Source organism: Symphalangus syndactylus, chromosome 17, assembly GCF_028878055.3.
Source record: "Symphalangus syndactylus isolate Jambi chromosome 17, NHGRI_mSymSyn1-v2.1_pri, whole genome shotgun sequence".
NCBI classification, from domain to species: Eukaryota; Metazoa; Chordata; class Mammalia; order Primates; family Hylobatidae; genus Symphalangus; species Symphalangus syndactylus.
This window is the reverse complement of record NC_072439.2, coordinates 26,822,592-26,847,610: the sequence shown is the minus strand read 5'-3', so window position 1 is coordinate 26,847,610 and position 25,019 is coordinate 26,822,592. Positions and strand designations below refer to the sequence as shown.

At 39.7% G+C, this 25,019-nt stretch overlaps 1 long non-coding RNA gene and 1 pseudogene across 1 annotated transcript in view; one reads left to right on the top strand and one right to left on the bottom strand.

The window, feature by feature from the left end:
* The first annotated feature begins 2,173 nt into the window (after nt 1–2,173).
* LOC129466345 (L-lactate dehydrogenase A-like 6B) lies at nt 2,174–23,472 on the top strand (annotated as a pseudogene).
* Nucleotides 12,826–25,019, bottom strand: part of LOC134733040 (uncharacterized) — a 133,059-nt gene continuing 120,865 nt past the window's right edge. The window contains exon 3 of the long non-coding RNA XR_010116614.1: nt 12,826–13,127. This is a non-coding gene — a long non-coding RNA (uncharacterized lncRNA). The remainder of the gene's footprint in view (nt 13,128–25,019) is intronic.

The following is a 25,019-nucleotide window of genomic DNA, read 5'->3' as shown; positions in this document are numbered from 1 at the left end:
TTAGAAGGGAAAAGGAAGTTTTCAATAGAAAACTTGGACTAAATATGAGGACATTTGTACTTTTAGTCCTGAATCTGCCACTAGCAGTTTGGCTTTGATCAAGTTATGTAACTTCTTTGCCCCTCAAGAGCCTCATCTTTAAAATTAATGTCTTGGACTACGTAATCCACCTCTAGACACAATGGCTAAAATGCAAACATTCAGCTGCAATTTAAAGATAGGAAGTGTTCGGTGGGGGCAGATTTTGCCTTTGAGGGTGTGTAGGATTATGGGTTGGCACTGGACTTTATGTGCCTCAGACAATGTCCGTTGTCAGACTACTCACCATCCTGTGGAGCTGCCATCCCATTCCCAGACCTCTTACCCTGCCACCATAGGGGCACCGCACTAGCTCTTGCTTGTCTGGGTCTTTGTTCTGAGCTGCTTACCCTGGCCCACCCCTCTTTCATGGTTATTTCAATTTGCATCCTCTCAGCTTTACACTGAATTGCTTTCTCTTTTTTTCTTTTCTTTTTTTTTTAAAGTTTATTGAGAGTTTTATTATTGTGCAATGTATGAGCTATCTTGATAAATGTTTCATGTACACTTGAATATGTTTTCTACTTTTTTAAAAAATTATACTTTAAGTTCTGGGATACAAGTGCAGAATGTGCAGCTTTGTTACATAGGTATATACCTGCCATGGTGGTTTACTGCACCCATCAACCCGTCATCTACATTAGGTATTTCTCCTAATGCTATCCCTCCCTTTTCCCCTCACCCTCTGACAGGCCCTGGTGTGTGATGTTCCCCTCCCTGTGTCCATGTGTTCTCATTGTTCAGCTCCCACTTATGAGTGAGAACATGTGGTGTTTGGTTTTCTGTTTCTGGGTTAGTTTGATGAGAATGATGGTTTCCAGCTTCAACCGCGTCCTGCAAAGGACATGAACTCATCCTTTTTTATGGCTGCATAGTATTCCATGGTGTATATGTGGCACATTTCCTTTATCCAGTCTATTACTGATGGGCATTTGGGTTGGTTCCAAGTCTTTTCTACTGTGAATAGTGCTGCAATAAACATACTATCCAGAATCTACAAAGAACTTAAGCAAATTTACAAGAAAAAAACAATCCCATCAAAAAGTGGGCAAAGCATATGAACAGACAATTCTCCAAAGAAGACAGTAGAGGCGACCTAAACAGAGAGACAGCGGGCTCTGGGGCGGGGCAGCCAGCCTCTCTGCTGGAGGCTCTGGGGTCCACGGATGACCGGCTTTTCCTGGTTAAACGTGGAATTTTTCTTGGTACTGTTGCTGCAGCAGGAATGCTAGCTGGATTTATTACATTATCATTGGCTAAAAAGAAAAGTCCTGAATAGTTCAATAAGGGAAGTATGGCCACGATTGCATTACCGGAAAGCGGGTCTTCCCTTGCCTCTCGAGCTCTGGGCTGGGGCTCACTGTATGCATGGTGTGGGGTTGGTGTGATTAGCTTCTCAGTCTGGAAAGCTTTAGGAGTTCACAGTGACATGTAAGAGATATCCTCATTTTAATTGAAGGCTACATCACCAACTTTCTCCCCGAGAAGTCGTTTTTCTTCAGGACCCACAATCAAAGGCTTTCCTACGGCATGAGAAAGGAGTAGCATTCCCACCTGGTGAGTTTTTCGTGCTGGAGTGACTCCCAGCCGGCCCCTACCCCGCTCAAGCTCCTGCTGACTGTCCCAGTGTGGGTCCTGGCCAGGAATGGCACCAAGGCAGTGGGATCCTTTATAAATAGGCCTCCAGCGCCATACACCAGAAGGCAGGAACCCACTTCTGGGACACCGGGAGAGGGTGCAGGCAGCCACCAGTACGCAAAGCACAGTGCCCTATCCTTCCCGGCAGGGTTACAGTTCAGAAGATGTAACCTGATTTTCATCTGTAGTTAATAGAAGCATTTTTCCTTGACATTCATACTAAAAATAGAAAACTAGTAATTCCAGGGATCTAGGTTAGCCTCTTAAGCATGTCAACTATTGATGAGAATACTCTTTGTAAAACTAATTCCAGAAATCACTTGCTAGAGAAGCAGCCCTTCACTGCCTTAGTCTGAGCACCCACGGAAAGCACGCGTTGGAGGCGCTGGCAAAGCCCGCGCAGCCGCAGTAGAGGGCCAGGGGGCAGGTCGTGCGCACCCGCCATAGAGGGCTGAAGGTGCTGCCAACGGCTCTCTTGGCGTCTCGACGTTCTGGTCAGCAGCTTTTTTCCATTCTCTCCCTCCACTTCTTGAGTGAGCCAGCTATGAGTCGGACTGTGCCTGTTGTGTGGGCCAGCCAGAGAGTGAACTCGGCGGGAGCGAATTTTCTGTGCCTGGGGATGGCCCTGTGTCCCCGTCAGGCAGCGTGCATGATGCTTAAGGGCACCTGGCTCTTCACCCCCGTGAGCAAGATGGCGACTGTGAAGATTGAGCTTATTGAGCGCCTCACTTCCGGGGAGCCCTTTCATCACAGAAAGGTCTCCATCATAGGAACTGGATCAGTGGGCATGGCCTGCGCTATCAGCATCTTATTAAAAGGCTTGAGTGATTAACTTGCCTTTGTGAATCTTGATGAAGGCAAACTGAAAGGTGAGACAGTGGATCTTTAACATGGCAGCCCTTTCATGAAAATGCCAAATATTGTTTGTAGCAAAGATTACCTTGTCACAGCAAACACCAATCTAGTGATTATCACAGCAGGTGCACGCCAAGAAAAGGGAGAAATGTGCCTTAATTTAGTCCAGCGAAATGTGGCCATCTTCAAGTTAATGATTTCCAGTGTTGTCCAGCACAGCCCCCTCTGCAAACTAATTATTGTTTCCAATCCAGTAGATATCGTAACTTAAGTAGCCTGGAAGTTGAGCTCATTTCCCAAAAACCGTGTTATTGGAAGCGGCTGTAATCTGGATACTGTCCGTTTTCAATTCTTCATTGGACAAAAGCTTGGTATCCACTCTGAAAGCTGCCGTGGATGGATCCTCAGAGAGCATGGAGACTCAAGTGTTCCTGTGTGGAGTGGAGTTAACATAGCTGGTGTCCTTTTGAAGGATCTGAACTCTGATACAGGAACTGATACAGATCCGGAGCAATGGAAAAATGTCCACAAAGAAGTGATTGCTAGTGCCTATGAGATTATTAAAATGAAAAGTTCTACTTCGTGGACCATTGGCCTATCTGTAGCTGATTTAACAGAAAGCATTTTGTAGAATCTTAGGAGAACACATCCAGTTTCCACCATAATTAAGGGCCTCTATGGAATAAATGAAGAAGTATTCCTCAGTATTCCTTCCTTGGAGAGAAGGGTATTACCGACCTTATCAAGATAAAGCTGACCCCTGAAGAGGAGGCCCATATGAAAAAGAGTGCAAAAACACTTTGGGAAATTCAGAAGGAGCTTAAGCCTTAAACTTGTCTAAAACTACCATTCCAAAATTATTGAAGAGATCATAGACACAGGATTATATATCAACATTTTGAACAAACTTGAATTCCTAAAAGATGGAAACAGGAAAGTGGGTAGAGTGACTTCCCTATTTATTTGGTCTTCCAGCTCTTTTATTTACCATCTCTGTGCTGGATGATACTTATTTACAATTCCCAAAGAAAGTGTTTTTGGTACCGCTGATACAGCAGCACTTACTTTGTTATATATATGTAGTTGCCATTTGGTTCCCAAAAAGTAGGATGTAGGTACTTATTGTGTTTGAGAAATTCTGATTCTTTTCATTAGATATATGCTATTTCTTCTTGCTGGCTTATACCTATGTTCATTTATATGCTGTAAAAAGGTAGTAATTTCCTCTACAATGTAAAAATAAATGTACATACAAAAAAAAAGACATTTATGCAGCCAACAAACATGAAAAAAAGCTCATCATCATTTGTCATTACAGAAATGCAAATCAAAACCACAATGAGATACCATCTCACGCCAGTTAGAATGGCAATCATTAAAAAGTCAGGAAACAACAGATACTGGAGAGAATGTGGAGAAATAGGAACCCTTTTACACTGTTGGTGGGAGTGTAAATTAGTTCAACCATTGTGGAAGACAGTGTGGTGATTCCTCAAGGATCTAGAACCAGAAATATCATTTGACCCAGCAATCCCATTACTGGGTATATACCCAACGGATTATAAATCATTGTACTCTAAAGACACATGCTTTCTCTTTTTTCTAACTTGCTCTTCAGACTTAATGCTCAGTATTACCTTCCTTACTATGAGTTTGTCTCCCCCTAGAAGATAGTCTATGTATTCCATTTGGCTGTGGATCTGATTCTGCTTGTGGCATGTATTTCTCTTGAATACTTGAAAACCATGGGGCACACCCATGTTTTCTGGGACTCAGGCATAAGGCAATCACCTCAATTTTCTATGTCCATGTGATGACTCTGGTGCTGGTGTTATCTTGTTAACTAGATTGTAGTTGTAGATCTCTGCACATAAGGATCAATGCTTTTTTTTCTGCTGATTCCCCAACAACCTTATATAATGTTGAGTTCCTATAAGATGCTTAGAAATGAGTTGCTAATTTGTACATTCTCACTTTTTGGATCCTTACCCAGCTTATCTTTTGTTGGAGGATTTTGTAAAAACGAAAAGGGGAAGAGTAGACACTGCTGAAGGAAAGAACTTAAAAGTCAGGAGCTGCCTTGTTTTCCCCTTTTATTTTCTTCCTCTTGCTTTTGGTATCTCCTCTTTCTAATAGAGTAATAGGAATTTATGACTACCACATATATTTGTTTAACTTAAAATATCCATTCTAGATAATCTGCCTTTAGCCCTTTTCTATCAGGGTACTATATTTTATCATTAATTCCTTGTAATTAACTTCATTTATTAATCTCTTATTAAATAATCTCATAATGGACAAGGAGTACAAGTGCCTGGCTGAATAAAGAGGGGAATCACTTTGTTGTCAGAACAGAAACTCATTCAAACCAGCTTAGGTCAGAAACAAAACAGTGGGGAATGTACTGAATGCCTGAAGGTATCTCTAATAACTGTAGAGTAGTAATTATAGAGATATGTCATTTGGTACTGGATCCAGGACCCAGAAAATTTGAATCCAAAGTTACTTGCTTTGTTTTTTTCAGAAGAGTTGATCTCTTGGCTCTGCTCCTATTGGTACATCAACTTTATTTTTCCTGGGTCTTACTGTAGATTATCTTACTGTGCTCTGGCCCGCACATGTTGGTCCCAGCCTCTGCATTTCCAGATCTCCTAACTCAAACACTCATCAGAAACTAAGTGCAGTCTAGTTTCTGCGTTCCAGTTCTAAATTCCAAGAAGAGATTCTGATTGTCCAGCTTTGGTAAGATACAGACCCCCCCATCCTGTCAGCCAGGGTTAGGGAGTAGAAGAGTCATGTCCTACAAACATGGGTACAAATATGGGTATCAGCATGGGGGAGGTGCTTACCCCTGAAAGTCCCTAAGTGTTGGCATAGAACAATTTCTCAATATATACTGGTTGATTTTACTATGTCAGGCTCACAAAGTTAACACAGAATAGACCCTTCCAATCTCCTTGATTTCTTTGTTTTGAAATGTGGCTGATGTCTGAATATAGGATCCAACAAAAGAATTAAAGTGCTGTTTGGAAATTTAGCTTGAAGGGCAATCACTTTTTAACTTAATACGTTTCTTAGATCTTGATTTAACTGTCTTTTTTTGGGGTAAAAATTTGTTTGATCTTGTCTTATCATTAGAAAAGACACAGCATGGGAATTCTATGCATTCCTCTAAAGTTCAAACACATTTCCTTTTGTTGACAGGTAGTAATTTGTATGAGGCAGGCAAAGGAAGGATGGGTTCAGACAAATGATTCAAGTTCAGAAATATGCAAATTAATGGATTTTCTAATTGTTTTTTCTTTTTCTTTTTTTTTTTAAACTTTTACCTTAAGTCTGTTCATTAGTTATGATTGCTTTGTAACAAGAATCTGGAGGGCATCTGAGGACATCATCACTGATTTGGGGAAACAGGACCTGCTTTGGGGAATTGATCTTACAAGATCAAGGCAGCACTGTCCAACATAAATGTAATGTGAACCACACATGAAACTTGAAATTTTCTGGTAGCCACATTAAAAAGATGTTAAAATAAATCAATAAATTAATTTTAATAATTTTACCGAAACCGACATATTCAAAATATTATTTCAGAATGTGATCAATATAAAAATTATTAATGAGATATTTCACACTCTTTTTATATTAAGTCTTTGAAATCTGGTGTGTGTTGTACACTTAGGGCACAACTCAATTCAGATGTTAATTTTTCAATGATTAAAGAGAAATGCAGACCTACCAAAACACATTTGTGTTTAACAGAAAAATATTTTACGCTGCTTCAGTTTTTTTAAATTTTAATGCATTTACATAAATTCAATTTGTCAATCTGCAGTAACTTCATTGCAAATGATCAGTAGCATTTAATGATTTCCTATTAAATAATCTCACAGTGGACAGTAGCTTGTGGCCATTGTATTGGACAGCACAGTTTTAGAGAATGGGATTCACGAGATTTGAGACCAGAGTTTATCTTTCACCAGTGAAGCTTAACCTAAGAGGGAATTTTGTTATGAATTGGCGTCCACTGCGTCACTGCTCAAGTATCACTCAGAATTCTGTCTCTGGCCCCTCACTGTTGACAGTGGCTTAGCTGATCTCATCCTCACCTCTGTGGCTGGCTCCAGTCATCACCCTGCTGTGTCTGTCCTAGCCCAGCCCAGTAGTGGTGGCCCTGCCCACCACTTTGCAGCCCTGAAACTTGTCTGTCTCTTGCTCCAGGGCAGACTTTCTTGCAGTCTTGTTCTGCTGGCAATAGTCTTAATGCCTTAATGCTTTAATGACATTACATGAGCTTGGCACAAGTTGCAAACTTGGAGATTATTGTGTTAAAAACTGAAAACGACTGTAGCAAAAGGACTTGCTTTATTTCGATTAACCCTGTGTTTTCCAAGCTTAATTGACCACAAGTCTCTTTTAAAAGAATAACATTAAGTTACTGCAGGAGACCAAAAATATGTCAAAAATATGCATGAAGATACTGTAGGAGACCAAAATATGCCACCCCAAAATATTTGTTTGGCATGAAGGTTATTTTGAGCTCATTAATTTGAGAAACTGCAGACACAGGGGAAGCTCTGAAAACAGAGTAGAAGTTGTCCTTTCATAAGGGAAATTTATATTTGTAAAGGAAATCTCTATCAGTAAGGATGTCGCTCTATCTCTACCAAGAAAAGGATGACTAAATCGCTGGAGACTCATCAATGATGAAGGCACTGACTTAAATCTGCATAACTACCCTTACCCTTTGATATGGTTTAGCTGTGACCCCACCCAAATCTCATCTTGAATTGTAGCTCCCACAATTCCCATGTGTCATGGGAGGGACCCCATGGGAGATAATTGCACCATGGGGGCAGATCTTTCCTGTGCTGTTCTCATGGTAGTGAATAAGTCTCATGAGATCTGATAGTTTTATAAATGGGAGTTCCCCTGCACAAGTTCCCTTGCCCACTGTTGTGTAAGAAGTCCCTTTGTTCTTCCTTCATCTTCCGCCATGATTGTGAGGTCTCTCCAGCCATGTGGAACTGTGAGCCCCTTAAACCTCTTTTCTTTATAAATTACCCAGTCTCGGGTATGTCTTCATTAGCAGCATAAGAACACACTAATACACCTTTGTTTACTGTGCTTTTCCTGGGCATCACTCCGTAACTACCCTTTTCCCACACCCTCCTTTCTTTGTTTCAGCAGATGATGGTATTTAAGCCTGAACTCAAAACCATGCCTTTGAGATTTACTTATTTCTTTGGGTTGTCTCCCAGGTATATATGAGGTATACGTGTTATTAAACTTCTGTTTATTTTTCTAATTAGTCTGCCTTTTGTTACAGGGATCCATCCCAACTAACAACTATGAAGGGTAGAGATAAAATTATTTTTCCTCCCCTGCATTACATACTACTGAGGTGTTCTGAAACACACACTCTCAGAAATACTGCTCTGGTTGGCTAGAGAGTGCTTGATTCTGAGACCTGCTCTTTTGACCATGCTTGACTTCAACATGTCCTTGAATGTACCACTCTGTACTTATCTGTAGAGGACATCTGTTATTTTTGCTTGAATGTCATCTGTTCCCTGTTTTCTGGTATCTGAATCCTCCTTTCCATGGGGAATTCATTCTACATGGGTTGGATGTGACATTTGTCACCTCTTCTTAGCCACAGAGTTGGGTCCATGGTGTGGAGACTGTTATTTGCATACTCCCTTTTTTTTTTTACCTGGGCACAGAGCTAGACTATATTTTCCCAATTACCTTGCATTTAGCATCGGCCATGTGACTAAGGTTGGACCAATGGACAGTGAGCAAAAGTAATGTATACAAATTCTAGGCTGAGGCCTGAAGACAACAGAAATGCTTCGTTGGTGCTCTATTTTCTTTCCTAGAAGCTGGAGCATGAATTTGCTTTCCTCCAGGTTCAATCACACGGACACTAGGGGCTGATAGGAAAACAAAGTAGAAGAAACCTAGATTTCTGAATGACTCCATGGAGCAGAGCCCTTACTGTTATGGAATATCACCTCAGGTTATAACATGAAAGAGAAGTATACCTCTATTTTCTTGAAGCCATTGAGTTATTATTTTTTAAAGTCTCTTTGCTATGGAAGCATAGCCTTATTCTGGAAAATGTAGTACATGGACTCAGTTATAATCCCACTTCTGCTGGCCATGATGAATGTTCCGGGAACTGGACCTAACCCAGATCAAAGTCATTCTTTGTATATTTATGCCAAAGCTAGCTGAATTCTTCCTTTTTGTAGTTAACTTGTAGAATGTATATCCACACCATCTTTGTCTTTCTTTTTTTTTTTTTTTTTTTTTTTTTTTTTACAACTGGGAGATGGCTGGCTTGAGAATGAAGCCACTTCTCTTAGAGAAACAGTTTCAGGAAATGGTCAGAAACAGGACCTCCAGATCCAGCTGTGCTTCAAATGGGACTCATCATTGGACTTGATAATTGAATGAAATAGTTACCAGTTTTGTTTAACTTAGCCTTAATTGGATTAATGTTACTTGCCATAAATCTGGAAAAATACACTATGTGTTTCCTTCTTATTCTAACACTGTCCTTTGCCATTATGCCACTTGCTGGTGCCATGCTTTTTCTTGCTTGCCAGAGCAAATTAAGGCAGAGTTTGCTCATCCTGCACTGAAGATTCAGGAGACCCAATTGCTCTTTGGGTAAAGGAGGAGGTGAAATAAACGTAGGACATGCTATCATGAGAGTTCTGCGCATACTAGAGGAAGGGCCAGAAACTATCTACCTCATTGGCTTAGGGAATTAAGCTTCTTTTCAGCCTTCTTCATTTCTCTTCCTCTCTATGGATATAGGAGGAATGCTAAGATAGACAAGGGAGCTTCCTGGACCAAAGGAGAAATCACGACTTCCTAGATGAACAAGGTCCCATTTAGAGTAGAAATTACTTTATTAGTTGAGGAAGCACAATTACCACGAGTATATGGAATCAAAGACCTTACACAATTGTGGGAAGAGCTGGGGAAGCAAGGGTCCAGAAGGAGTTGGAGATCAGAATTAAAGGAGTAATCAGTCTTCCTGAAACCCTGGTGCAGGTGGACAAGACAGGATGTACAGAGCAGTCAAGGACATCCTGTTCCTGAAGTGGGAACACAAAGGGAAAGTTCATGGGGGAAATCTATGGGAGGTGTTGATTTTATGTAGCTACCTCCTCTGTGGGTCTGTAGCTGGGCTTCTGGTGGTGGGCATGGGGCCTCTGTTAAGCAGTAGTGCCAGCAGTCATGAAGAAGAGTTGGATAGGGAGCAGAGGAGAGTGTGAGCAAACTGGATCCTCTGATGCAGACAGGCACCTCTGCATCAGTCTGTCATGCTATGTGACTGCAAAGACCTTTGGAAAATAATAGATGCTACTGTATTTCTGTCTCCCAAATCCCAAGTTCTTTTAGTCAATGGTAACCTGGAAGCATACAGGGCAGGAAATTTGGAAAATGTAGTTTGTAGCTTGATCAAATTGGCTTTAGAACAACCCAGCACAAGGTCCATCCCTGGATGGTGGTACCAAGGCAAATCATGAGTGATCTGTCAACATGGTGCAATTGGCACAACTCACCCTTGGAAAGTGATTCAGGCTGCTATGTCAGGACAGTGCTTTCTCTGTAGCATCTGACTCTTTTGTTCTTTATACAGATCATCTGTTTAAACTGTTCCCACCACAGAGGGGTTCCTGACCCTGCCCATCACCCTGTTTCTTCCCTGCCATTGGATTGTCAAGGCTTCACATCTGGTTGCTTCCTGTTATTCCTACCAAATTGTTCACCAAATTGTTCAGTGGTGATACTTGTCCAAGCCCTAACATACTCCCGTTGCTTGTAATTGTTCAGTGTGAAGCTAGGCAGGCTTGGAAGGCCCAAGACTCTTGCCAGGCTGGGTTCCTGGCTCAGCCCCACCAGCTTCTGCAGCCACCTCTGGTTCAATTGCCTTAACTTCTGGGGAGGCCAGTGTTGGTCTTCCTTTGGTGACATCGAAACCCCGATACTATTAGTGATTTTTTGTAGTTAGCAGACTTCTCACTTGACTAAAGGTTTGTCTGTGTTTTAATATGAACTAAATGGATTGATTTGGGGGAATATTTGGAGCTGAGGAAAGCATATGGATTTAGTGCCAACAGACTTGCTTTCATAAGCATATTGTGTTAGATAAACACAAACAAATAAAAAATAAATGAGCAAAATGCTTGCAACCATACTGGGTCTGGCCCTATACACACCTGTAGGGTAACTGCACCTGATAGCGATAATTTAAGCATACACTTAGAATTACTCTGTATGGCAGATGCACCTGAACATGTTTTCTAATCTAGGGAATATGGGAGTGGCCAACCTGCAGATTCATCCCTTATCTACGATAAACATCTGAGCCCCATCCCATCCCATGGAACATGCGCCATACAGGAGATTGAAGCCCTGAGTTTTCAGTTAAATGAAGAATGCCAGGTGGAGGTCGTTAGGGGGAGGTGTTGAGTGAAAATGCTATAAACTGCATGATGTTTACAGGCAGTTGCAGTTTTCCTGATCAGCCTGTTGCCACTGGACCCTCTCCCCTATATGTTAGCCTCTGATAAAACCCCATGTCTCGTTTACTAGCTCTGGGTCTCTTCTTTGGCCTCCTGAACCTGGTGGCTTCCCTATTGAGGTTAGGGGTTCAATACAATATCACCCTTCAGGTTAGGATATGAATGAGAATTCCGAGGTGGGATTAGCTTTCTGACAGCAGAGGTCCAGCTGGGAAGGCAAAGAGTGACATACTGCTAGTCTGCCTAGAAGTTTGTACCTTCCCCACACACAGTTTACTCAACCTAGATAATGACTGGATTTGAATCATAATCTTAGCTTTTATTTGCATTGTCATTTTGGACACCTCGTTTAATCTGAGTCTCAATTTCTTCACTTATTTAAAAAATGGGATGAAGATTTCCTGCCTTACAATGTTGTTGCAAGCATTAGATATTAGAACTAAAGCTTCTAAAGCGCAGGACACAGTAGTTTGTGATGAATAAATGGAACTCTTACTGCACTATTAAATTCTAGACCCTAGACCCTAGCATGGTCACTACTGAAGCTTTGTTACTAAATTTAAGCCAACTTCCAAAGAGCTACAGCAAGAGGAGTCTGTCAACTACAAGTCCTGGCGGGTCTCTTGATTATACAAGCTTGTTCTTATTGAATGTTCAGGGTCTCGATAGGAAGAAATTGTCCTAGTGGAACAAACTTAGGAGAGATTTAAAGCTCCATTTTGACATGAACTATTGTAACCTCACCTAAGTGAATAAACCAAAATTTAAGGACTGAAGGTGGTTGAATCTGGGGCCTGGGGTCTTCTCATTAACAGATCTCAACAATCATAGTGTTTCTCTCTACATTTAGAATGGCTGAACAGATTAACTCCTAATGACTTAATGACACTCCAGTACCAGCCCTGGATGGTTAGCTTTTGAATTTCTTACCAGTAATTTGCTTAAGCCAGTTTTCTGAACCTCTATTAATAGCGGCTGAACACAAATGCCACCTCCAGGATGCGGGGATCCTATTCTTAATTCTCCTGTAGAAGCTTTCTGGAGCCGAATTCTCCCTTGTGTCAGAAATGTCTTTGCAATTGAGGCAACATTTGGATCCTGGAGGCTCAGAAGGAACCAGATGCTTGTAGTTGTCTGTCCATACCTATGTGAAACTTTGAGCATTTCTACTCTGTGTGCAAATGCGAGGGTGAGCTGACACTGCCTTTAGAATAAAAAAACCAGTGCCACTGACAAAAGCAGACTTCTTACCATGGCCTGGAGAAGCTCAGTCAGCTTTTTTGGGCATTGTCTCACTGAGAACCATGTGCCTACAGACATTTGACAATTTCTATAAAAGGGTGACGGCAGCATAGCTTTTATTAACGTCTTTTGTTATCTCTTGGTCTCATTGTCATTGAATTTTAAACTGTTAACCTTTGTGATTCATATTTAATGAATATTACTATGAACTTGGTGGTCTCACATATTTCTTTTGTGTTTTTTGTAACAATCCTGGGGGGTAGGTCATAATTATTGTACTAGCCAACACACACACACACACACACACACACACACACACACACACACATATTTACTATGTGCCAGGCATAGTTGTAAGCATTTTATTAATTCATATACTCCATATAACACTCCTATGAGGTAGTTCTTAATAATACCATCATCATCATCCACATTTTTTAGGCAAGGAAATTAAAGTATAGAGGTAAGTAGCTTGTCTAAGATCACAAGCCAGTAAGTGGTAGTACTTGAGTTCAGACCCAGGCAGTCTGGCTCCAGGGTTCATAGTCTAATTATTATACATACTGCCTGCAAGTTTTAGATGAAAAGCCAAGATGCAGAGAGTGAGTGAATCATCCAAGTTTCCACTGCTGTTAATGAGAAGAACCATTATTTCAACTCAGGTTTTTGGATTCTTAAGGCTCATATCCTTTCTCACTATTCCATGTTTTTTCCATTGGCTACAGGGTATGACCTTGGACAAGTCACTTGATTTGCTTCATTTTTCACCTATAAAATGGAGGGTAATAATGCTTACTTCATTTAGTTGTTCTATGGATTAAATATAATTGGATAAAGCCATGTTTAACTCAGTCCCTGGCACATCATAAATGCTTGGTAAATATTGACTTATTAACAGATAGATTCCCTAGAAAGGCTGTTTATTCTCAGTACTTGATAAGACTAGACTTACTAAGAACATGTTATCCTTGGTAAGTAGAATATATATAAAGCAAAGTTGATGGTTTTACATCACTTCTTCCCTAAACCTTGATAACTGTGTTTATATTTGATCAGCTCTAGAACCAAGTGTTGTGTCCATGGAAATGCTTCTTGTTGGGGCAAAGAAGTTATTGTGTAAATCCTTAAAAACCCATTCTAGTTAAGTTTCTTTTTAAAAATTTTAGATATTCATGATCTGTGTCTAATTACTGTCTTAAAATAGCATGCTTTTATTTCTATAACAACATTTTAAGGTGAGTTAATGCGAGAACATTGTTTTCTCATTCTAAAATAAGGTCTGGTGACCTGATTTGATCTGTTTTCCTATTGTTTGTTGATGCTTTTGTTGACAGAATCAATGAAAATTACAAGGTTAAGTCATAAGGTTCTTTTTTCCTCTGAATAAAATTGTGATGACTTTTTATTATCAGACTTTTTAAAGATATGATGGAACATGGTGTAAATATGCCCTAGATAACAGTACTCTGGGAAGTAAAAGGTCTAGATGGTGAAAGGTAAGAGCCAAGATTATTATGTACTCAACGTGGATAAGATATTTTTGTAATGTAGGTAATTGGAAATGAATCAATAGAGTAAGAATGTTAGTGTTTTTTGGAGCATGGCGTCCATTACAATGTGTATCTGGGATTACATGCAGTATCTTTTGCATATCTAGGCCTATTTCTGTTCACTCCCACTACCATTTTCACATCCCAACTCTTACCTGTGCTAGGACATTAACATGTCAAACCTCATCATTTAGATAACATTAGGCTCCCACTCAAATATATTAATTGATTATCCATTGCCTTCAAGATGGCAACCAGGCTGCTTAGTCTGACATCAAGGTGTGCCATCTTTGTGAGCATTATGCAAGATAATATAAATTGAGATCATGGAGATCTCCATGATGGAGATCATGGTTCTTGCCCTCAAAACAGAGTTTACACCTTTTGGAGGGGGAGACAGAGAAGCAAAACATCATTCACAGTGCAATGTGGTGAAGGTGTAATAGAAGTGAGCTGAGGATGCTGGGGAAGTTCAGAGAAGGGCACCAACTTTTCCAGCTTACCTCCCACTACTTCTTATTCAAGCCGTCTGTGCTAGACTGATTTATTTTTAATTCTCCTAAATATCATGCATATTCCCATCTCTGTAACTTAGATCATATTGGTTTTTTCATGCTTAATCTCATTTTCTGCTTATTCATTCAATCAATATGTATTGAAAGTACACTGCATGCTGGAAAATGAGCTATTCACTCTGGTAAGTGAAGGTGAGAAGCACGGTCCTACCCTTACGAAGCTGACAGTGTTGCCTTCTCAGTCTCTCCTGCTGCCTCCAATCCATCTTCTCTGACTACTCAGCCTGTGATTTCTTTCTGCTTATTCTTTTTTAAAATTCTTTCTTCCTATTCTTTTTTTTTTTTGAGATGGGGGTCTCATTTGGAAGCTTAGGCTGGAGTACAGTGGCATAATCATGGCTCACTGCAGTCTTGACCTCCCGGGCTCAGCTCAGGTAATCCTCCCACCTCAGCCTCCTGAGCAGCAGGAACTACAAGCACATGCCATCAAGCCTGGCTGATTTTTTTTGTGTGTGTATTTTTTGTAGAGATAGGGTTTTGTCATATCGCCCAGGCTGGTCTTGAACTCTTGGGCTCAACTGAGCCACCCACCTCGGCCTCCTAAAGTGCTAAGATTACAGGCATAAGCCACTGCACCCAGCCAATCTCTTTCTTCTTGAGCTCCAGCAAACTTATATCTGTCACATGTAAGAACTTATATAATTATCAGAGGATCAATCAGCACTTAGTGGTTGGTTAATTTATCACATTGATGCAAATATCATGGAAAAATAATCATTTTAGGTTATTTTAAAACTTCTGCTGTTATTCCTTTAGTTGAATAATGGTTGGTAATGCCTGACACTCAGTCTTCTCATCTGTTAAATGAGCAGAATAAATGAGAAATTTAAGTTCTCTTCCAAGTATGCAGTTGTAGTTTTTTTTTTCAATTCAAAACTTTGGTATGAATTTAATATACTAGGTTGGATGTGTTTACATTTTATTTCTAATGTTCATGGGTATCTAGATGATGAAAAGGAGTCCAAGGTGGAAAGACAAGAGGGAAGCAGTTGAAGGAGAAAAGAACAGAAGAAGCAAGAGGAAGCAACCAGGAAGAGGGCTGGGGATGTTCTGAAATATGGGCAAAGATCTTTCTTTGCAGAAAATATTCCCCATTAAGGGTTTCTTTCTTCCCACTCCCCAGTCAAATCTTGTGAATGATTTCTATTTGTTACTAACTCTTTGTGTAAAATTCTATATTGAAAAGCAATGGCTGGACTGTGGAGTGAAAACTGTATGACAGACCTCCTAATCCTCTCAATATATTTCTTATATAGTTGAGTAAAAGAAATTTTTTAAAAAGGCCCAGACTATATCTTTATAAATATATTTTAATAAAGTTCAGTGTTAAAACCTCCAAAAACAAACAATATACCTTGGATTCTCATGTATTTCTGATATCATAGTCAAAGGGTCATGAATGAACTCCATTTTTTTCCTTGGATATATTGCTTTAGACTGGGGGTACTGGGTAACTCACTTTATTGTAACAATTACTTTATTGAGCACCTACTGTATGCTGGGCAAAATGTTTATAGTAGACAAATGGAAGGTAGTTCCCACTGTCAAAGAGTTTACAATTATTGGGGGTACCTGTTGGTAGTGAGAAAATTTATAAGACATACATTTCTACATTTATTTTAAATTTATTCATGCTTATATCTGTATGTAGATGCATGTACCCACCTAGACATACACAGTTACTCAGACATTTATAACATTCTAGTATGCATATACATACATATACAAGCACGGGAAAATGTACTTCTATATGCCTATGCAAAAAGAAAACTTTAAACATACAAGAGATTACATCTCTGAGAAAAGTTCCAAAAGTTATACATGATATTGTCTGTGATTCTACATTATTTTGGGTCATGACGCCAGGTGAAAGTCTAAGGAAAGCTGTGGAAGCTCTTCTAAGAAAATACCCAATGATGTGAAGTTTTAGAAACCTCAGGCATAAGAAAAAGCAGACTTTCCTATAGAAAATTTTGAAATTTCAGGCTATTGTTCCATCCAACAACTTGATGCCAACTTTTAAAAATCAAAATGCCTACAAATGCCAATTAAAGTACAAATGGAAAAACCTATATTCTGCACAGTTGAAAACTCTCTGTAGTGAATTCAAGTGAATGTAAACAGCCAGTGAATTAATCATTCACAGGCTTATTTGAATATCATATCATCATCTTTTAAAATTATTAATACATTAATCTTATTTTTCCATATAGCAAATCAGGTGAGCAGTCATGGGTAGACTCTTACAGTTATTGTTGAAAAGGTTTTTCTTTAGGGGACAGATAACATCCCTTGATGCTGTTTTGGGAAGCTAATCTGCTGGCTATTTTGCTGTCTTCCTTTCCATAAATTTTCCTCTATGAGATCTAAGCCCTGGAAGTCAGATTGTTAGTCCTTTTGTTTTTCTAGCAGCAACTACTTCCTTGAACTGTCATTTCAGTGCCAGAAGTGTAATTTTGATCTTTGATGTTATGCAAAACATATCAGCCTTTTAAACTGCCTGATCCAAATCTCATTTGCCATGCATTTTCCACCCTTTGATCCCTCTCTGAATTGCTATTTATCAATATCAAAAAGACAGCTGAAAAGCGGGCAAATTCAAAGGTATCCAGCATTGCTTTTGGCCTGGAATCTATAAAATCAAGTCTTTCACAGGTCTGGTGTGTTTTCTGCAACTGGACAGCATGCATAACAAGAGCACCACTCTCTATTTTGTTTACTGAGTCATGTAAAGGATTGAATGAAGTTTGTCTTGAAAATAATGGGTGACTTTCCCCCCTACCCACAGCACACAGCAACTTAGTCATCCACATGAGATCCTTTTCAAAATATCACTGCATCACTTTCCTTCTTAACAATGATGCCAGTTTCAATTTTACATTATATTTTGTGACTATTCAATAGCTGTCTTCCCTGTTGTATTGTAAGCACCACAAGTCAGCAAATACATCTAGCTGGCTCATCTTTCTGTCCCTAGTAGCTAACACAGTACCTGGCATATAGTCGGTGATAATTAGTATGTTTTGGATGAATTTAACCTCACCCAAATATTTTGGGAGTCTCTCCTCTAGAATTGTCTTTGGAGCCAGTTTCCCAGCAACGAAGAGAAAATGGATTTCTCAATTTGCTTTGAAGATCATGAAAGCATTGTCTCTTGGTCCGCCTGCTGTGTTCCTTTCTCCCTCTCCTTTCTCCTTGCTCCACGTAGCTCCTCTCAGTTGGCCTGCTTTTCCTCTCCTCTCAGTATAGTCGAAGCCACCACCAGAAGTTACCTGGCACAGCTGTGGTGATTTTGACCCGGACCCCAGAAGGGGACCTCTGGGCAGGCCGATGGCTGAGGATAAATAAGCTTTGGTGAAATGCTCATCATACAGTCTGCATTTATCTGGGGTTGCCTACCTGCTGTCATTGCTGGAAAAGCTTTAAGTGGATACAATTAGCTGAGAACTGTAAATGTGCATTGCTGAAAGTTTAGGATTTAAGTGAGTTAATTATAACTGCGATGGTTTAAAGTGAGTTGATGATGTGAATGGTAATTATGGTGGTGGAAGGGAGCTAAATTTACAAAGAACTGTAACTGTCTCTTTTATGTATTTATATAATGTTTTAGTTTCTTTTTTACACCAGGGTTATTATTTACTTCAATGATTGAAAAAAATGTATACAACAAATATTTTAAGTATCATAAAGGAAATGGTTTCCCTGTCAAGAATTACCAATTAAAAATGTCAAGAATATAGTGTAGAATGGAATGAATTTATAATAACATAGATACAGGTACTTAAAATGATTGAGCTGATAATATAATCACCTAGAATTACTTTCTTTTGAAAGTAATACATAAAATTATATAGTTCAGAGAGAACTCAGAGCCAGGATGCTTTCAGATGTTACTGCTTAACAGCTGTATAACTCTGTGCAAATAACTGAAATTTATGTGCCCCAGTTTCCTCATCTGTAAAACAAAGATAGTCATAGTTCTTTCCTCATAGAATGCAAAGGACATAAATGGGGCCTTACACACTGTAATGCTACATCATTTTTATTGTTGTTATTTTATATAATGACAATCTACATACACATTGTGAGAGATTTCAAAATGTTAGTGCCTTATCCATCAGAGCTTGTGGCTCATATAAACAATTTATAGTTCAGAAAACAATGACATTTTGCCCTATATTTACAAAGTTTCTCCTTCCCCTCAATAACTTTCACCCTTTATTAAGCAGCACTTAAATATATTTGTTTAATTGTGGTGTCTGCAAACACTGGGCAAATGGGTGGTATAGGGGTTGGCCATATGCTCCGAGGAAAACATGATGATCTGGCGTGAAGATGATGACAGTGATGATGACAATGATGATGTTGAAGGTTATGTGCCAGCTCTACTACTTGCATACTAGCTGTGTGACCTTGGGCAGATATTCAACCTCTCTGAATCCCCTTTCTCATCTCTGAGATCAAGATATTCTATACTTCATCTAATAACTGTGGAATGATGCATGTGAAAGTGCTTTATGAACTTTTTTGGATTAGATGGAGTACGCTAGTTCCATGTCAGGAGCCATGTGCCACTCACTCACATTTCCCTATGCCCTTTACCCCCATTTCCTTCTCTTTTCCTGCCCTATCCTTTTCCTCCCTGTCTGTATTCTCTTTGAAGTCATTTATTTATTTCAGCACTTAAAGTAAAGGCATGCAGTCATCCATTAGTGTAGTTTGTCCCCAGATTTCTTCCCCACTGGGCCTGTCACTAGTTTAAGGCATTGAAAGCCAGGGAGGAGAGAAACGGTTTAAAAATTCATTGAAACACAGCTTAAAGCAAGACAACCTACCTGACTGTAACTGTGAAATAATCACGGGAAAGAGAATAACTTCTTTACCTGCTTGAAGGAATAGTGTTCTCTTTAAGTGAAAGCAATATGCAAAAACAGATCTCCTAGAGTGACACACATCTGCAATGCTGGCTTTAGTTTCAGCAGTCAGTAAACATTTATCCAACAGTAACACTGGTACCAGGCAGGAATATCTAAAAGATGAAACTGAGTCATTTGCTTTCCGGGTCCTATGTTCAGGTATAAAATTTAGAGAAACAAATGCATGGTTTTTTTTTCTTTTTTTTTTTTTTTTTTTTTGAGACCGAGTCTCGCTCTGTCGCCCAGGCTGGAGTGCAGTGGCGCAATCTCGGCTCACTGCAAGCTCCGCCTCCCGGGTTCACGCCATTCTCCTGCCTCAGCCTCTCGGAGTAGCTGGGACTACAGGCGCCCGCCACCACGCCCGGCTGATTTTTTGTATTTTTAGTAGAGACGTGGTTTCACCGTGGTCTCGATCTCCTGACCTCGTGATCCGCCCGCCTCGGCCTCCCAAAGTGCTGGGATTACAAGCTTGAGCCACTGCGCCCGGCCGACAAATGCATGTTTAGTAGGAAGATATGTTATTTGCATATCAACATACACCCCAGTAATTATATAAATTTATTGTGTTTGAAAAACAAACCAATGGGATACTTTAGAGAGTCTTCTGAGTGCTGTAAACATTGTTTGACTTCTTAAAGTGCTGGGTTTTTTAGCATGCAGATACATATTACAAGTAATAATTGAAGTTAAATGCAGAAAAATGTTTAAAAATAGGAAATACAAACTTTGAAAACTTACGTAGTTTAAATCGGCACAACTGAGTCATTAGGATTGCTCAGACTGTATTCTCCAAATAGCCCCCTTCACATGTTCTTAAAAAGAAGTTACATAAAATAATGGCCTTTGCTTTTTTAAGCCTCTAGCTGCACTTACTTTTCAAACATAAAGGCCCTGCATTTTTAGAATAAGTCATCACAAACGAGACACGTATAGCTTAAGGTCACACACACACTTGCCACACACTTTCAGAATTCTAAAATCCACAAAACACCTAGAAGCAATGTCTCATCAGATGTTTCCAACTTAAAGGGCCTGTGAGTTTCATTCCATTGTAAAGCATGAGCCATATTACATGGATCACTAGTTTTGCTTTTTAGTTTATCACATGGCCCGTATTTCTCTCTGCATCTTATGCATCAGCCTTAGCGACTGAAATGACCTGGGGCCCAAGAAAGCTCAAGATGCCACTCGTGACTTGTCCCATGAGTCCCGTGGTTTTGTGAGTTCCCTTTAACAGACTATCTTCCTCTTTTCAGTGAATATTTTGGAAATGTTTTATTTAGTAAATTGAAAATCCTTGTCAGAATCAGTACAGATGAAAATCCAGGCTAAGAGGGGATAAAGAAATGCTTTCTGGTCAGGGAAACTGGCTATATAAGAGGCTGTGTTCGTGAAAAGAAGAAATGGTAGAAAACTTCCCTCAAATGGTAATGGGAAATGGGTCAAGTCCCACAGGTATTGGTTTAATTCACTGCTCCATAAGAACCACAAACAGCTGGTTAAAGATTGAGACCATTGACACTGTTAGAAAAGCAACTATGGTTGGATTTTCTTTCCTGCTCAGCTGGGCTATTATTATGAAAAATAAGGAGAACCATTAATGCAAAGTTTAGCTACCAAGAAACCCTCAGGAGGAGGGAGGGAGGGAGGGAGAGAGAGAGAGAGAGAGAGAGCCAGTGCGAGCGCCCTCCATGGATCAAAATATAAAGGATAGAGTAAAAACAGCTGCTTCCTAAAATTTTAGCATCACTGAGCTTCTAGTGCCATGTTCTCTTTTCTCTGTGAGTGAATTGGCCAGTTATGACACGTTGCTATCATTGCCAGTGTTGCCTTTTTCTGGGTCTAGGAATCTAGTCTGGCTCCTCATGTTTTCTGCTTCTTGCCTCTTATTTTCTTTTAAGTGTGTATCTGTTTTATTGCTTGTGAACATTTTCATCAGAGGAGAAAAGAAGGAGATGGAGGTAAAAGTCAAAATTTGTTAATTTTTTTCCTTGTTAGTAGCACTTACAAATGTTTGAAGGGAAGGAGGTAATAACAAACAACTAAAATAAGGCTTTTTTCAATTGTATCTGAATATTATTTGGCAAACTATTTCCCTATTAGCATGGATAATTGCAAACTAGCGTATCACTATTAAATAATACATTTAGGTTTAATATTTGAACATATTTATCTAAAATCTTATTGCTCTCAGCTTTCTTATAACAAAGCTATTGACATTTGTTGTGGAGCCAAGCAGTGACTGGAGGTGGGATGACAAGCTGTGACTTCGTATCAGGCAATGTTTGTTCAACACGTTGGGCCAGTATTCCTTGCCTTTCACTGAGAAGGGCTTCCTTGTATGAGATTGGCGTGTCCTAGTCATGGTTTTGTGATATCTGAGAGTACTTATTACTTCAAGGGATTATGCAATCCTGAAAATAGTTTCCAAAAAAGTTTAATTTAACCTTATTTTTGTAAATATGACCTATGTCTTATAATACTCCCTCACTTCCTATTTGACAAGGAGAGCAAGAAGGCTATCATGATGTGAACTCAATTTTATTTTTTCTTTCACAGAAACCATTTATCGAAGACTTACCATGTGCCCTGCATTATATGTACATGACAGAAACAGTAACAATCCTAGATACAATCCTAGGAGGAAGTTGGGAACCACAAATTGACAGATTGTTTTTCTGCATAATAGAAGCAAAGTAAAGGGAAATAATATTGTGTTTCTTATACCTGGGCCCACACTCTTGAACTTTTACTTGCTACAAATATTTCAAGGTGATCCCTGAACAGTGCCAGTGGATAGTAAGCTAGATAATATCTGATTCCATTGGTTCCAATCAAATATAAATAAAAGTAGATATATGTCATACTTTACATACAAAGATGAGGTGGTTAATTTATCACTAAAAGTGGCTTGGAGTTAGTAGGGTTCCTGGTTCCTGGGAAAAATATCCTTTATGGCTTAAGCTCCACCAAACAGAAACCATTCTATAATGCTACTTGCCTTACCTTTGTCATTAGATTGCTCTCCAAATTAGTTAAAACTTTTAAGGCTATTTACAAAGCTGTCTGATGCAATCCGATTATGACACAACTTGAATTTAAGTGTCAATTATATGTTTGAGATAAAAAGATGAGATTGGCTTTTAACTATATATTTTTAAAAGATAGGTATGTGATTTGTGCCTGGGAATCCAAGACCTTAAATACCTAACTGGTCTTGATGAAAGTCAGAGAAATACTAGCTACCCCATAATAGAGGTCTTCCCAGGGCAGCCTGGAGCAATAGAGCACAGATTCTGAACCTACGACTGCTGTTGTACCTGCTCAGACTTGCTGAAAGAAGAGCTACTCCTCTGACAACATGAGGACTGATGGGGTCTTCTCAGTTTCCTTGGGGACCCACAGGGTGCTGGAACAACTCCTTCTCCCATTCCACCATGTGCAGGTACTGCTATTGCACTATTAGCCTGGGGGTGAGAAACCTAACCCTTTACCCCCAGCTGCTAAATTTTTTCTTCTTTCTTCCTAAGTCCAGAGAGGACAAGACGCATCCCCAAAGCTTGCTTTTGGTTTGCCTGTACCTTGGGGATCCACACTCTTTCTAAGGCCCAAGTTTTTACAGAAAGAGGGACGTGCTGCTGGTCTCACTCTAGAACTCAGATCTACACACGTAGACTTTGAATTGTTTCTCCAGTAGTGGCCGTGGGCTATATCCATATTATTATTGTTTAAATGTGTCACCCGCAGTTCATGTGTTGGAAACCTAATCCCCAACTCAACAGTATTGAGAGGCAGGACATTTAAGAGGTGATTAAGTCATGAGCGCTCTCCTCTCATGAATGGATGAATGCTGTTATCTTGGGAATGGGTTAGTCATCACGGGAACGGGTTCCTGATAAAATAATGAGTTTGACCCCCATCCGTCTTGCTCTCTCTCATGCTCTTTCACTATGTGAAGCCTTCCATCATGTTATGACTCAGCAAGAAGGCCCTTGCCAGATGCAGGTGCTTTGACCTTGAACTTCCCAGCCTCCAGAACTGTGAGAAATAAATTACTTTTCTTTATAAATTACTCCGTCTGTGGTATTCTATTATGGCAACACAGAATGGACTAAGACACATTCACACATACATTTTATTTACTTATTTTCCATGTGAACCATAGATTGTATTTACAAGATTGTTGGCTTGGGTTGACACTTCAATCTTTCGCCAGTGAACAAAACAAAGCTACCTGGAATGTGGTTTATAAGGATGAGTACAGGATTTGGAGCCACGCCAGCATAAACTTGAGCTCACACTCTACCATTTTCCAGATGTGTGACCCTTGATAGATTTCTTAATTTGGATCTTGGTTTCTCCATAGGTAAAATGGACACAATACTACTCATATTATAAATTTATTTAGAGTATTTAACACAGCACCTAGCATATAGCAAGTGCTTAATAAATACCAGCTCTAATAAACAAATATGCCCAGCAAGTTAGAGGTGCCAAACTCTAATGAACACTCCATGTCCAGGGACATGGAAAGAAAAAGAAAGACTCTAAGGTGGAGAAATACCATATTTTTTGTGTTATTTCTAACTAACATAGTATGAGGCAGCCCTGGAGAGAGGGCAGAATGGGAAACTGTGGCTGGTATGATTAGTTGAGAATTAGGGGTAAGCAAGTTAAGCTCTTACACAGAGCCTATCACATAAGGCTTACTCCTTTTTTGAAAATCTGGAAGGACACTAAGAATGTTTAAATGGTTTGGGCTGGAATGTGTGTGTGTACATGCATGCATGTACGTGAAGCTAAAATGAATTGTCTAATATTCTGATTGCTTTACATATTTTAATACATCCAACCTTCATTTAAAGAAGAAGAAGAACAACAAAAAGACCTTTTCAACATTAACATCCTCAAAGAGAGGAAGCTGGAATACAAATCCATAAAGGTAGGGAGGGACTTGAGCTCACATAAGCCCTGTGTTATGTGGCTTCTTGCCCCAGTGTTTTGCCTTAGTAACTTGGAAGCTTCCAAACTCTGTTTGTCAGCTGGGCCCTACTTACCCAGCAAAATGAATACCAAGCTGAGAATTTGGCCTGCACTTCAGTTATGCAAATTCAGAGGACACAAATGACCCATCCATGCCATGCAACTCTACTAGGGCCCTTGGTTGCTTTTGCTCTGGAAGCTAATGACATCATCTGCTAGACATACCACGTAACATGGGAAGACCTCAAACACAAAGCAAGTTACAGACCTATTTTCTGCCTGGAAGATGCACAGGGGCCCCTCCTCCCTCACTCATATTTTTATCAGCTGGTGGAAGCTGCATTCATTTTCTCCAAAGATGAATAAAAGCTATTAAATCTCAACTCTTGTGTGTTTTATATGGAAATAACTGAGGTACTCGGCTTTCTTTGAAAAGTTTCTGGTTGCAGTATCTACAGTCTCTTCTCTTTCAATTACTGAACAGCCTATGTCTGACCTGTATTTTTTCTCAAAACCAAGCCCTGTTTGCCAGCTTCCATTTATGCACAAAATGCACCAATACTCCAATTTCAGTTGGAGAAAAAAAGGTAGATGGGCACAGCTATTCATGAAACAAACATTTTTATTTCATTTTTA